The sequence below is a fragment of the Megascapheus bottae genome, chromosome 15, assembly GCF_031878675.1.
Source record: "Megascapheus bottae isolate mThoBot1 chromosome 15, mThoBot2.hap1, whole genome shotgun sequence".
Taxonomy (NCBI): domain Eukaryota; kingdom Metazoa; phylum Chordata; class Mammalia; order Rodentia; family Geomyidae; genus Megascapheus; species Megascapheus bottae.
The window spans coordinates 49,497,925-49,511,917 of NC_143523.1; positions in this window are offsets into that span (position 1 = coordinate 49,497,925).

Consider the following 13,993-nt stretch of genomic DNA (forward strand, 5'->3'; position numbering starts at 1 on the left):
GCATCCCTTTGTTCTGAAAAGAATCATGGATTTGGAACTTTTAAATAAACCTCTAAATCAAGCTGGGACTATCTCCTACACAGAGATACTAGGACAAGTTCTGTGCAGGGATATAGTGTCAGGTGACAGTCCCTCTCCTGCATGTCACTGGGGACAAGTCACCTAACCTGATTTACTCCTGTGTTTTTTTCCAGGGGCTACTTGCTCCTAGATGCAGGGGGCTACCCTTTCTGTGCTAAGCCCTTGCCCTAAAGAGACAAGCTTTCACATCTCTTACACTCCTACCCACAAGGGCCTAGACAGTGTGTAACACAGGCTTCTGAGAGATCTTCCTGTTCTATCTGTTGGGGGACTGATGCTGCATGCTTTCACTGGGAGTCTCTCAGGCTCAGGAGGAAGGCCTCTCCCCATATAGGATTTGGTTGCTCCTCCTCTTCATCCTCCTCCTCCTTCATCCAAAATTGTATTGGCACCTGACTATTTTTGTTATGGTTTATTTTTTGTTCTGTTTTAAATAACAAGCTCTACTTTGGGCTTTTTTTTCATGGTTAGTTAGTGACAGGAGCCTCATAGACTTTTCTGCCAGAGCTGGCTTTGAACCCAGATCCTCAGATCTCAGTCTCCTGAGTAGCTAGGATTATAGACATGAGCCAGTAGCACCCAGCTGCCTGTAGTAGGCAGTTTTAAAGCTATTCTTATGTGACTAGATAAAATGTTAGCTACTCCACAGTTTCCCAACATAATTAGACAATTGTATCCATTTCTGTTATGTCCCAAACAGGACCACAGAGAACCTACTTTGGAAAATCCTTCGGAAGCCTTCCACAACCACTGTCTTCCTCTCTCCCACCACTCTTTGCCATTCATTCATCTACCTGTTCACTCATTCAGTATTGATATATGTGCTTATTAAAGAAGCACCACAGACTATGTGTTACATCAGAGGAATTTGAGCTCCCTGACCTCAGGCTACTTCCCTTCTTAAAGATTACTGAGGAGCCAGTACTCGTGGTTCTCAACAGTACTCGTAATATCTCAGGAAGCTGAGATATGAGGATCGTGGACCGACAGACCCAAGAGTCTTTTATCTCCAATTAACCAATAAAGAATAAGAAGTGGACCTGTGGCTTAAGTGGTAGAGCACCAGCCTTGTGCAAAAAAAGCTAAGAAAGAATGTGAAGGCCTGAGTTCAAGTGCCACTACTGGCACATGCATGTGCACACACACACACACACACACACACACACACACACACACACACACACACACACACGGTGCACACAAGGGTTAAAGCTTAGTTAAATGACTTGTTCTGCTTCATCAAAGATATTAGGGACACATTGCTTCACCCCAGGAGCACTTTAGGATCCAGTGACGGTGGGTCCTCTTGGGTTACCATGCCAGGTCTGGCACCAGCGATCTCTCAGATAGCTTTCCTGCTATCCCAACAAACAAAAAGCAGAGCCCATCTTGGCAAATTGCCAAAAGAAATCTGACCCCATGGACTTCTTGAAAGGGTCTCTCAAGAGACTCTCAAGATCCCATAGGCCACACTCTTGAATCTACTACGTTAGAGCCAGTGCAAGATGCATAGATAAATGAGCACCATTTCTTAGCATCAGATGAGCCACCACCTGATGGCAGAGGTTAAGAATGAAAACCCAAGTCGGCATGTTCCATACTAGACAGCATGAAATTTTTTGCTGTGGTAAAATACATATAACAGAGCTGAGCATCCTGGCTCATAACTATCACCTTAGATGCTCAAGGGACTGAAATCTGAGGAATGAGGTTCAATGTCAACAAATCAGAGAGTCTTAGGTCCAGTTAACCAGGAAAATCCAGAAGATGGGCTGTGGTTCAAATGGTAGAGTGCCAAGCTAAGGGACAGCACCCAGGTGCTCTGAGTTTAAGCTATAGTCTTGGCATTATAAATACATTTTTTTTATCTTGGTGGCTTTAAGCACACCTTTGACACTCTCCAACTCTAGAACTTGCTAATTGTCCCAGCTAAAGCTTTGAACCCATTAACCTGTACTCTCTTTTCCCTCCTTCCTGGCCCAGGGAAGGACCATTTTCTTCTCATCTCTAAGACTCTGGCTGCTTTAGGTAACTCAGATCAATGAAATTCAGCGTCTGTCCTGAGACTGGCTTGATTGCTCTGAGCAGGAAGTCTTCAAACCAATCCATATTCGAGCATATGTCAGAGATTCTTTCCCCTTAAGGCAAATAATATTCCTTTTTATAAAGGTCCTACGTTATATCCTGTCATCCATTGTGGATATGTGGACTGTTTCCCCCATTTGGCTACTGCAAATTAAGACATGAAATTTCCCCCTCCCCCCTCTGTGTAAAGTCAGGTCTACCATTCCAATTCCTCATGCTTATTCTTTTATTCTCTGGCAGTAAATAAGTCACCAGGGGCTTTCATAGACTGGACCTTCTTTGCATTCAGTCCAATCTTCACTCAGCCCAAGTGCATCCACAGGGTCAAGAGCAGCAGTGCTATCTCTCTAGAACATACATCCCAGACCCTAGGACTGGGCTTCCTCTTCCTTCAGTCTGCATATCCAAAGAGGATTCAAGAAGCAGCTGTTCTCCATTCCTTTCCATCCAACAAGTCTTTATTGATCGGGTATTATTTGCTCATCAAATAGATCTGCCATTTCCCACACTCCCAGCCCTGGACTTGGTGGCACGTTTGCCAGTTAAATCGGTATTTGCACTCAGCAGAGTTGGCAGTTCACCTCAATAAAGACAGAAAGGACTGTGTGCTTAGTGTAGGTGTCGAGGGGAGCCTTTCAAACTGGGGGTGTCATTAGACTGGCTGCATACTGCCTCAGGTTCCACAGTTTCCCTGAGCCATGTTAATTAATCATTTGGATATTTTACTACCAAGTTTACCATTCTGCCCAGTATTGGCTGTTTTGCTTTGGCATTCCATAAAGCCAGCGTCCAACGGGAGATGGGTAAATTGGACATTCCGTAAAACACAGGAAGGTATCTTAAATTATGTTTGGACCATGTACATCACACCAAGCCTCCAGGACCACAGCCTACAATTTGCCCTTGTCCTTGCAACAGATGTGCTGTTAATGACATTAACGATGAACCTCTGTATACATATAGAACCATGTGGCTTTGAGGAGGAATTCTCTGGGAGACTGAGGGAAGTATTGTCATTTAAAGATGGGTCTCGGAGAGGTAATGCCAATTAGCCAAAGCCACACAGCTCATATACTGATTTGCACAAGTCTCACAGAATGCTGCCTCCACTGGCAATTTTTTTTTCTCACTGTCAGAAACAAGAGAGTGTTCACACGTGACCCAGGACTTGACCAGGTATCAAAGTCACTTGAAGGGACTCGTAGCTTTTGTGCCTCTGTGTTAAGATAAGTCTTATCCCAGTAAGAGGTCTGGACAGGAAGAGGGAAAGGTAAACAAGCAAAAATGAATCAAGTGTTTCCTAGGTGGGTGGTGAGAATCCACACTACATAATTTCGTAATTATCTTGAACCCCAGGTGAAGGCCACCTCCTTGTTTTATAAACAAAGAAAATAGGGATCGGAAAGGTTAGAAGCTGCCTCCATATCACACAATTGATGAGAAAAGGAGCTGGGATCCTGAACCAGGAATGTTTAATTTCGTGCTCCTGTTCCATCCCAAAGCTAAGCACTGGGCACAGATATAGGCTCAAGGAAAGGGTAGCTCTCTAAAGCTATTTAATCCAGCAGCCCGGGCCTAGACTTTGTAGATGTCATGTGTGTGAAGCTGGAAGAAATCTAAGACTCATGGATCTATCCCAACATCACTTTGTAAGCGGAGAAATGGGCCCTCCAAGGAGTTGGTCCCAAGCTTTGCTGCTGGCGGGAGGGCTGGAGCCCCTCCTTTAGTCTCAGGATGCCAAACGGGGGGGGGGGGGGGGGGGCGGGGGGGGCAAAGGTCATCACTGAAAAAGTTCCCCACTTGGAAATGGACCGCCCAGGTGTCCTTGATGGACCTGTGCCCGTGTGGTCTCAGAAAGCACACAAGATAGCATAGCTTGGCAAGGAGGGAACAAAGCATTCATTGGCATTTTATCAAAGCTCAAAGAAGCTTCCATTTGAAGTGTGAGAAAGGGTGGGAACTTACCCTGTCTGGAAAGGGTGGCTCCGGTCTGGGCCTTCCTATCTCCCAGGTTTATAATTTCACCTTGTTTCTCTCCCGACTCTACCATGCTTGTCAAAAAAGCACTCCATGGGTGAAAGGCAGGTTTGTCTCTGCAAAAACAATTGCTCTCTTGTCTTCAGAATGCCACCCAATATGACAAGTGAGATGTCCACATTCCGGGAGAGTCCACTGGCCTGGGACTTACTCCCTTTGCCTCAGTCAGCGTCAAGTTCGCCCTACAGACCAACAGGTAAGTTAAAACTCTTACCTGTTGGCCAGAAGCGATGCACTGGGATGTGGTAATGGATCTTCGTCATTGTTGTGTAGGCCTCTGGACCTGCTTGGACCACACACACTGAGAGTCCATGTGGACCTTCTTGATCCATGCATGCTTAGAGTTGATTCACAGGGACCCACTGGGAACATACATCCTCAGAGTCGGTCCTCTGGACCCATTCAGTTCCACCAAGTCAGTTAATGGCTATGATATGACCCATGTGCGGTAACATTTGGCACAACTCAGAGTCTGCAGCTGGCATTCAGTGGTACAGGCCTGGGGTGAGGATAAAAACCCTAATGTTCACTGGACAGCCCCTCAGCAAAAGTTGATCCAATTCAAGTGTCAGCAGTGCTGGGGAAGGAGCCCTGGGGTAGAGCTGCAGGCTGGGTGAAGGTGTCAGGGTGACAGTGCACTTATTGTCATCTGCCACAGCTGCCACACTGTTTACTAGTAAAGTGTCCACTGCAAAGAACCATCTGGAGAAACTTCCAGGTGGACTGGTTGAATCTAACCCATCTAAACTCGAAGCAAGCTCCAGTCAAGGAAGGCATCAAAAGGAACTCTTTGGAAGAAGTTGGGGCAGCCATAAGAGGGAGAAGACTGAGTTCCAGGGCTCAGAAAGGGCAGGAATAAGGCAGCTCCAGCACAGCCATGCAAAAACCAGGCTGCTGTTTTCTACTCCTTTTCCTATTAGCATCAGAGTGTAAATTCCTGGGCGAGAGAGGACTTGACCAGTAGGCTTAGGCTTGGCATTAGAAAGGTCAGAGAACCAGCAAACCTTCATGCTGGGGGCAGGGAATACTTGTAGAAAACAAAGCCAAGGGGCTTGGTGCAGCAAAAGGCCAGATATGGGTGGGCAGAACCAGTGGGTACCACCCATATCTATCATGGGCTCTTAGCATGAGAAATGACTCTGTGTCCAGTGACTCCACTCAGAAGAGCCAGACAGAGCATAGACTATCCTGAAATTCTTGGAGGACGGAAGCAGGGCCAGCCAGAACTGCAAAATTCACTAGAAGCCATCTTGAAAGACTCTGTAGATGCCCAACCAGGGTCCCTTTGTTTCTCTTTTTTTTTCTTCAGCTAACACTGGGTTTTCCATAGTGATTTGACAAGCAGTAAGGGGGTGCCTATAATGCTGAAGCCAGAATTCAGGATACAGAACAGCTACAGAGGAGTAACTGGTGGTGGCAGCTAGCCAGGGAATGCTGGGAACCCACCGGAGATGCTGCACGTCTGCTGTAGACTTACCTATCAGCAAGCATGGAGGAGTTAGCACAGGAGGACCAGCAGAAGTGTTTTTTTCTCACAAGGATGCTTTGGGGGTGATTGACTGACATCTCAGGTGATGTTGTCTTCCTGTCACCCACATGTGCCCCACCCAACTTATACCCAAAGAACCTGATAGAGGCCAGAATATTATTGGCAGAAGCCTCGCCCACCCCTTCCTTTCCCCTGCAGCTGTTTCTTTTTATTTATTTTCTGCACAGAAAAGGCCCAGAGAGGGTGGGCAGGGATCCATTGACTGGTCACAGGGCAATTATTTATTATGAGTCTTGAATACTTGCCCAAGTCTGTAAGGTTTTATTGTGTTTTTACACACACACAGACTTGGGGAGTGTTTTGGAAACCATAGGAAGGGGAGGAGAAAAAGCTCTTAGGGTTCATTCTCAGAGTTCCAGGGTCACCTCTGGGTAGAGGTTCAGGAAGGAGTTGGAGGAGTTTCCAGGGGCCCTGACCAGACACTTACCAATTCTTTTTGTGTCTTACCCTGTAGGAGGTGTTACAAGAGAGCTAGCTCCCTTTTATTTAACAATTATGGAATATTCCAGATATGTAGCCTAAAACTTGTTGAATCCTAGACAGTCAATAGGCCAAATGTTTTAGGTGTGTTTTCTCAATTAGTCCCCACAAAAATCTTATTATTGGCTCTATTTATCTGGAGAAAAAGTCCTAGGCTCAGAGAGGTTTCACAAGTGATCTAGGGTCACACAGGAATGGAGAGTCAGAACCAGCCTTGGAGCCGGGGAAGAGTGATACGGGCCCATGTTTGAATCTGCAGGCTGTGTACTATGACTGGCCCCAAGCCTGGGTCAAAGCCAACATGGCTCTCTTTCTGGACACCAAAGACCGGCTGATGTGGCTGGAGACCACTGTTTGGGGCAGGCTGCTGGGCTCCAAAGGATGGCACATGGAAACCCCAGTTTCTTTGTCTTGCCCCAGGATTACTGATTATGACCTAGGGCAAAATCTTCTCTGCTTGAGTTTTGGGGGCCTGCAAAGTGAAAATAACAACATACACCTAGCTCGATTGACATGACACTCACTGACCTACTAAACTGGGAATGTCCTGATAAAAAAGAGATACACTATGTGATTATTTACTATGTCCTATCTCTGATTCCTCTATGGCAGGTCACAGTCTCCTGGGAGAGGGGAGGGCCTGTCTGAATTTCTTTATTCCCAGTGTGGAATATAGAAAGGACACCAGTTTAAGAAAAGAATCTTGCAGAGCACTGACAAACTGTCCTCAAGGACAGAGCTGTGCTGCTCTGTACCTCGAGCGGGAGCAGTAACTGGACAAGCTCAACACTTAATTAGTAGGTAAAACTTCCCATGTCCATGTGGCTCAAATGTGTATCTGTCTTGTTAGGAACTGAAGCAAGCCCAGTTGCACATGTGAAAGAACCCTTTGTGCATCCTATTTACAGAGGGCCATGCCCAGGACTGAGGTCCTGGTCTTTTTCCTCACCGATTGTAGGGTATGGATTTGGGAGACTAAAACAAATATTTGCAAATATTTGCAAATATTCTTTCCCAGTATGTTGTTTGATTTTTAACTTTGCTCGTGGTGCTACTCAGTTTAAAAGGAACAGACAAAAGCCAGGTGCCTGCGGCTCACGTCTGTGATCCTAGATCTTTAGGAGGTGGAGCTCTGAGTATCATGGTTCAAAGCCAGCCTGGGCAGAAAAATCTGTGAGACTCTTGCCTCTAATTTATCAGCCCCCCCCAAAAAAAAAGCTGAAAATGGAGGTGTAGCTTCAGGTGTATCCTAGAGCAAAAAAGCCAAGTAGGAACCTAATGCCCCAAATTCAAGCTCCAGTACCAGAGCATGTGTACATGTGTGCACACACATGCATACACACACACACACACACACACAAACACACTTTCATGCACAACAGTTAAGGACAGGACATAAGGTCAGTGGATACTCAAAGGGTCTGCATGAGCTTCACACATGTGCCTACTCCCACTACATGTCACCAAGAAGACATGTGTGCGTGTCAAGGGAAGGATGGAGATACAGGACACAGAGGTAGAAACTTTCTATCTATATAAACTTGCACCATTACTTTATAGTAAAAAATAAACATGGTATATGGATATGCTATGGTATAGAATTCAATATTTGTAAGAACTTCACCATTAAAACCTTTTGCAGTGGGGCTGGGAGTTTAGCCTAGTGGTAGAATGTTTGCCTAGAATGTATGAAGACCTGGGTTCATTTTCTCGGTACCACATTCGTAGAAAAAAGCCAGAAATGGTGCTGTGACTCAAGTGGTAGAGCACTAGCCTTGAGAAAGCCCAAGAGCCCAAGGATGTTATCCAAGCCCTCAGTTCAAGGCCTAGGACTGGCCAAAAAAAAAAAAAAAAACCTTTTGCAATGTCAGAGAAATATGGCACTTGCATCTGAATGCCTAGGTTTAATTTTCAGACACAGTTAGGGGTTCCTACACGAGAAACTGGAAAGCACTCTGTCATGGATTCATTAAAGCCTGAGTCTTGTCACAGGTAAGCTGTGTGACTTAGGTGTATTCCAGACCTACCAGACTTTAGGGGCTGGAGGTTGGGGTAACTGTTGACAGCCAGATCCCTGAAGTCCATACAAACACCTGTATGTGGTGTGGCAGTGACTCTGTGAACAGGTGTGGAATTAAAACAAAGCACCTGGGCCCTTCCTGTGCAATTATGTTCACAGTGTGGAGATAGCTCTGCTCATGCCCAAGGCCCTGTGTAGGTCTTAGGGCCATAAAGATAGGTCCCTGCCCTTCCTCCAGGCCAGTAGAGGAAGATACTAGAGCCTTGCATGTGCAAATGACTCTTGAAATGAAACCAGATACCCCTGCAACAAGAATATTCTTTCTGGCTTTCCATCTGCCCTTTCTACTCCAGTCTTGCCCTGCTAAGAATAAAAACATTGTCACAGGTGACCAAGAGCTCTTCCCGACTTGGGCTTGGGAGGGGTGGTCCAGGCCCCAGAGAGCCTATCAGCAAGGGTGGTCGTCTCCTTCAGGGTGGTCTCAGACCCCTCTCACCCACCCTGCCCTGAAGACACCCGATCTGGGCTGTTTATGGGGTGTGGGCTCTGACGTGTGGGTGGCGGGTTCCCGAGCCACTGGGCAGTAAACCCTCAGATGCAGGCCTGTTTCCAGCTACAGCTGCCACATCAAAGGCCATGCTCCCTACAAACTTGGCCTTAATTAAAAAGTTACGGTAATCCTCAGGATGGAGGCCAGTCAGGCCCCCTGGAGATGGCAGCTCTCTCTGTGGCTGTAGACCAGGCCTTTCCAACCAGCCCAGGCACTAGTAAAAGCCGTGTGGCACTGTGGGCAACCCAGGCCCTGGGGGACAGGAAGGGAAATGCCTCCTGGACCCTCTCAGCTCTCGTAATTTGCTTTGGAGAGATCTAGGGCCAAGCCTTCCGGAAGGGGCTCTTGGTTTCTTGGACCAATTTCTGTTCCTCACACATCTCCGTATTCTTTGGGGTCTTTCCCAGCTGCACTTTGAAATGCCTTAAGATCCCCAGATGTGTATCCTGGAGTCCTGTGCTTACAGTCTCCAATCAGCACCATCTCTGAGATTTTTATCCTGTGGATGATGAGCCACAAACCCTGGGCAACAGGAAAGGGCATCCACCCAGTATACTGGAGGACAAGACTGAGACTAGCACCAGGGCCCACAGACAGCATCTGTCAACTGTGTCCTGAGTCAGCCCCAGACTCACAAGTTATTATAGCAGGCATCCACAGGACCAGCCACCTGCTTCCTCACATTGTCCAGAATCTCTTGTCCTAGCCTGGACCATCCACTGGACCATCCCTGCTGCAGCACGAGACGTCCAAGGCAGGACTGTTCAATCTCTCTCCCTGGTAAACAGAATAATAGTTGAAATGCACAGACTGAAATCCTCACAGGTCTGAGGCCTGTGTGAGTGGATCCACCCATGAGCATCCAGATATTGGTATGAAGTCCCCACATTAAGTCACTGATTTTTCTTTTTTAGACCTGACAAGCTCACCTAATGTAACCAAAACACTGAATGTGCCAATGTGCCCCTTGAAACTTATGAATTCGCTCCTTCCAAAGAAGCACACCTCAAGACGAAATGAAGTAACAGACGACTTCATCTCTTACAGAGGACAAAACTTCCTGAACCGTAGGGGAGGGGAATGCCCCAGGACCCTGTGCTCTCTGTTCCTGTGAGAATTTGTGGCTGAGGCAGGAAGATGACTGAGAGCCCAGTGGCTTGGTGTGGAGTGGGAGTAGAGAATCATCTCCTTGTCCTCGGGGGTCTCCTTCCTGCAGGTCAGCATTGTGAACTGCAAAGAGACTCTTTCACTCTGTCTGGGGTATGAATCATCCCAAACCTTTCCCCAGTGACTGCATATTTTTCTTAAGGGCCTTCTAGAGTGAATTAGCAAATTAGAAAAGCAAGGCAAGGTATTGGCTCCAGACATCCCTCAGGTGGACATCTCTGTGCAGCACAGAGACTGCGGGATTGTATACAGTAGTCTAAGGTTTGGGGAAGCTTTCTCAACATTTTATATGTGCTCTTTCATTCTCTGCCATAATCCAGCAGGCAAGGCATTTTTAGTCCCTTTGAGCATAATAGAAAACATTAAGACTGAGCAATTAAGTATGCTACCTATGTCCCACAAGAAGTGTTCTGGTCTACCCTGTCATTCTGTATCCAAAGCTCTTACTGGCTTTCAGAACTGTCTCCCTTCACCTTAGACACCCAAGGTCAATTGAAGGGTGTGAAATAGATAATTTGAGGCAGGCTCTTTCCTCCACCTCCACTGGGGATGATGTGACAAGTATGGACTCCACACAGGGCTCTGACATATGTTAGATTGCTTTAATATTTTAATATATTATTCTATGACAAACATAGAAGGAGAAACACAAGGAAATATTTACCTCTGTAAGCCATCAATAGTCTCCCACTCTGTCTGGGGATCGAGGAACCCAGAGAAACACAACGTGCTTGCCTTTCTCAAATGCACCACTCATGGGGAAAAGAAAAGCCAGAGCCAAGCAGAGAGATCTTCTCCCTGTCTCCTGGGGCAGGTGATTGGATTGCAGGATTGTGCGCTGGGCCAAGTGATTTTGTTTTGGAGATAATGGAATTAAGCGAGCACCTCCCGACTTAATCCTAAATACACTAGGACTCTGTGTTTATGTTTCTGGAACATGAAATCAAGAGAATCACAACTGGGTAAAGAAAGGGAATTAGAAAGAAAACCACCAATCATTCGATGATACACCAGTGTAGAAGTGTCCACAGGGTGGATTGTGCTTTGTGACTGTGTGCTTCCGATGGACTTTTTTATGTAAGAAGGAGCTATAGCAGCTGGGGAGAGAAGCAAGGTGGAACCAGGAGTGGGCCTCCCATTGATACAAGGTCTCCCTTAACGAAGTAATCCCATCCATGTTGTCTGTGCTTGCTGTGTGCCGGCTCATGCCAGGTTCCTAATCATCCTTGTTCCAGCTTTGTGCTCTATGTAGAGCTCTCAGAATCCCAAGGCACACACTGCCTGCCTCACCCCCAGCTGCCTGCAAGCAGACTGCAGGCTGCAGATGATGCTCACCCATTCACAGACCTCTTTCGGTGCGGCCTCTTCCTCTGGAGGCCTTCCTTGATTCATACAGAACTGGCTATAGTCCCTCCTCCCTGCTCTTTTGTGCCCTCCATCACCAGGAGCTGATGGCAGGCCTGGCTGTTGTCTGGGCTCTGAGGATAATGAAGCACAGGGACATAACACTTGGTTCAGAGTCTGCTCCCAGGAAGCACTGATTGAATGGATCCTTGAAGAGTTCCTGATCATACAGAGGGCCAAAGGGGGCAGTCACTGGGTCCTGGGTGCCCAGGGTATTGGAGATGTTTTCAGGAGCTAAAGTCCAAGCTGGGTAACTCCTGGCATTCCACGTGCTGTGGAGCCCAAGTTCACTCCTGGTGGGCAGATACCTGGGAGATGTTTTAGACTGCGGTTCTGGGGAACTGGGCCTTCCCTCTGTGAAGTAGAGTGATCTTGGGGTGGAAATGTTATGCAATGTCACTGGCCAGCATTCTCTGTATTGAGGGCTGTTGGGAGAGGGACCCAGGGACTTGGAGATGAGTGTTCACTTGGTTTGACTCCGGTGGACTTCAGAGAGAGGGACTAGCCAGGGTAGAGGGGGAAAGGATGAAGTAATATCAACCTTTGTCATTGTGAGCTTTCCATTTTCCAGACACTTTCTGTTTCTGGTAGAGCTGCAAGGCGGGGTTGAAAGGAGGAAAACATGACAAGCGAGGAGGACACAGAAGCAAAAGGAAGATAATGTTTGAGAGAGAGAGAGAGAGAGAAAGAGAGAGAGGGGGGGGGGCGTATTAAGAGCTACCCATGCTGGGAGTTTAGCCTAATGGCAGAGTGCTTGCCTAGCATGCATGAAGACCCAGGTTTGATTCCTTGGTACCACATATGCTCTAGCCTTGAGAAAGTCCAAGGACAGTGCTCAGGCCCTGAGCTCAAGCCCAGGACTGGCAAAAAAAAAAAAAAAGCGCCACCCATGGTGAAAAAAGAGACAGAGAGACAGAAAACGCATAACCAGGACTGAGATTTCAGTAATGACAGCTGCCAACAGCTGCCTGTGAACCACTGATTAGGCCAGGCTGGCTTTCTCAGCAGCAGGGCCTCCTTGGACAAGACCATGAGCACCATTCATGAACCATCTCTCTCCTGAATGCCTACTGTGTGCCTCCCTGAATTCCCACTGTGTGCCTCCAAAGACCCAAAAGCCCCTAAAAATAATAAGGAACTACAACAGAGAGTACATTGCTTAATGGCAGGGCTACTTTCTGAGTGGTGTGCCTTGAGACAGCATGGCATCACTTCACAGGAATCATTTTTTGTTGTTATTGTTGGTCCTAGGGCTTAAACCGAGGGCCTGGGTATTATCTCTGAGTTTCTTTTGGTTCAAGGCTAGCACTCTACCACTTGAGCCACAGTGCCACTCTGGCTTTTTTGAGTAGTTTATTGGAGATAAGAGTCTCATGGGGACTTTTCTGCCTAGGCTGGCTTTGAACCACCGTCCTCAGATCTCAGTCTCCTGAGTAGCTAGGATTACAAGCGTGAGCCACCAGTGCCCAATTGGTAGGAATCTTTCAGCCTTTGTGGGAACCTTAAGGACCGTGGTTCCATCCATCCTGTTGCAGTCCATCAGTGACCAGAATGTCGTCACTGAGACTGACCCTGGTAAAGGAGAGGGAGATCTACCCAGGTGAGAATGCCAGGAAGTAGGAAGCCAAGGGCCATTTTATGGCACCCAGCATCCTGTGCTGAGGTCATATCCATGCTCTGGTCCACAACGAACCACACCATGGTCCTAAAGATTCCCAGTGGACTTGGGCTTTTTTGTTCTGACAAGGAATAGATAAGATGATGGGTACTAGGTGTTTCTGGGAGAGACCAAGAAGCTTGATTTCACCCCCTCAGAGAAGGTCCATCGGTCTTCTCCTATAGCAGAATGACCTCCAGAGGATCCTGACTCACCCAGTGCCCCAGCCCTGCAACAAGGCGGTCTGAGATCAGTGAGCACATTAGGTATTTTCAGCCATGGTTGTCGGAGCCAAATTCTCCAGGTATAGTCCAAGAGCTGTGCTTAGAGCGCTCTCTCTCTCTCTCTCTCTCTCTCTCTCTCTCTCTCTCTCTCTCTCTCTCTCTCTCTCTCTCTCTTCCCTCCCTCCCTCCCTCCCTCCCTCCCTTCCCCCCTGTCTCTTCATGTGCCCACTTCCTCAGGTTGCCTCCTATGTCTCCTCTGAAACCATCACTAACATCTCTACCAGTCACAGACCAATCAGAGTCTAGGTGGGCTTCTCTGTCAGGATGCAGAGAAACACAGAACTAGTGGGTCCTGTGTGGCTTGAGGTTATACTGTAATTACTAGGTCTTTCTGCTCCTGTGAGACACCCACATGCCTGCAGAGAAGCAGACTCTGGGGATGGGACCAGAACATACCTAAAATTGACTGACCTGTTTGCAATTAGCATTTCATTAGTGGGAACACCTTCCATCTCCACCACCAAGACTGATTGCCAGAGCATTGACGGGGTCACTCACTCCTGTTTGACCATACAGTGGTCTTTATAGAACCCTATTGGACCACTCTCCTTGCTTCTCTCTGCTTCTAGGTAAATTGAGCTTCTACTAGGCTTGTTAGGATGGTGAGAGACCTCTGCCTGCTCCCCAGTTTTGTGGGCTCCATGCCTCCCTACACCAACCCTGTGCCTTTCATTTTCTC